The 1,677-nt window shown below is 36.2% G+C and overlaps 1 pseudogene; it reads left to right on the forward strand.

The window, feature by feature from the left end:
- The window catches only part of LOC105001843, an 11,711-nt pseudogene extending 10,535 nt beyond the window's left edge, over window positions 1–1,176 (forward strand).
- Window positions 1,177–1,677: the final 501 nt, after the last annotated feature.

Consider the following 1,677-nt stretch of genomic DNA (forward strand, 5'->3'; position numbering starts at 1 on the left):
CTTTGGAAGGAATGATGCTTAAGCTGAAATTCCAGTACTTTGGCCACCTCATGCAAAGAGTTGACTCATTGGAAAAGACTCTGATGCTGGGAGGGATTGGGGGCAGGAGGAAAAGGGGATGACAGAGGATGAGATGGCTGGATGGCATCACTGACTCAATGGACGTGAGTCTGAGTGAACTCCAGGAGTTGGTGCTGGACAGGGAGGCCTGGTGTGCTGCGATTTATGGGGTTGCAAAGATTTGGACACGACTGAGCGACTGAACTGAACTTGACCCCAAGGGGTATTCCATTTCTTCTAAGTGATTCTTGCCCACAATATATTCTTGCCCACAACAGATATAATGATCATCTTAATTAAATTCACCCATTCCTGTCCATTTTAGTCACTGACTCCTAAGATGTCAATGTTACTCTTGTTATCTCCTGTTTGACCATGTCCAATTTACCTTGATTCACAGACCTAACATTCCAGGTTCCTATGCAATACTGTTCTTTACAGCATCAGTCTTAACTTTCACCACCAGACACATCCATAACTGAGTGTCAATTCTGCTTTGATTGAGCCACTCCATTCTTCCTGGAGATATTAGTTATTGCCTTCAGCTTCCCCGGTACTATATTGGACACCTTCTGACCTGGAGGGCTCATTTTCATATCTTTTTGCCTTGTCGTTCTGTCCATGAGGTTCTCCCTTCAAGAATACTGGAGTGGGTTGCTATTTCCTTCTCCAGTGGATTATGTTTTGTCAGAACTTATCACTATGACCTGTCCATCTTGGGTGGCCCTGCATGACATGACTCAGCTTCACTGAGTACACAAGCCCCTTTGCCATGACAAGGCTGTGATCCATGAAGGAGAAATTACCAGAAGATGAATTCAATTCTTGCAGTAATCAAAAAATGCATAGAATTATGGGATTTCATTGCTATTAAAATTAAGTGCTGCAGGTGGAGCTCATATAGCTATTGACTTGCTATGGCTTTTTAATTTTCATAGTTTTTTTTCTTGTTTAACAGATATATAAATGTGTTTCATCAGATCCCTTAGCATCCCTCTGCATCAGAATTATCTCTGTTATGCTGTTGAAATTCATTTCTGTATTTTTGTTTTTATCTAGGATTTCATGTTTTATGAAAACAATGGCTGTATTCAACTTTTGACAGGAGGAATATGATAGCAGAGTAATGAAAGTATCAAAAAATTTGATGTCTATATTAACTGGGACTGTATAAAAGAAAAACTCGTTTTTTTTTTTCTCTTGAAAGTCATTATGCCACATATGAAATACTCTTGGTATCTGTAGTCCCAGAATGTGATTTCAGTTTGAAACAATGGTCCATTTTCTGTTCACATGCTTATAAATATTTTATACATTTTCTTTGACTGTTCACTGTGTATTTGGGAGAAATGCATAGGACTGTTTACCTTTAGACATGAAACTTCTTATGAAAAACTATTTTGAATTATATTCTGATTTATTTTACATTTTTATAGCAAAAATTAATGAAAGACTTATTAAATGAATTATACTGTAAAATTATATTTTATTAAATCTAATTATTTCACACATAATAAGTGATGTTATTTTGCAAACACTGTATATTTGAGAACTAATATTAACATAATTTCAGTTTCCTTTACAATTATGTTCAAATAATAATATAAAAACCAAGGA

The sequence above is a fragment of the Bison bison genome, unplaced genomic scaffold (genome assembly GCF_000754665.1).
Source record: "Bison bison bison isolate TAMUID 2011002044 unplaced genomic scaffold, Bison_UMD1.0 scf7180017864384, whole genome shotgun sequence".
In the NCBI taxonomy this organism is placed as follows: Eukaryota; Metazoa; Chordata; class Mammalia; order Artiodactyla; family Bovidae; genus Bison; species Bison bison.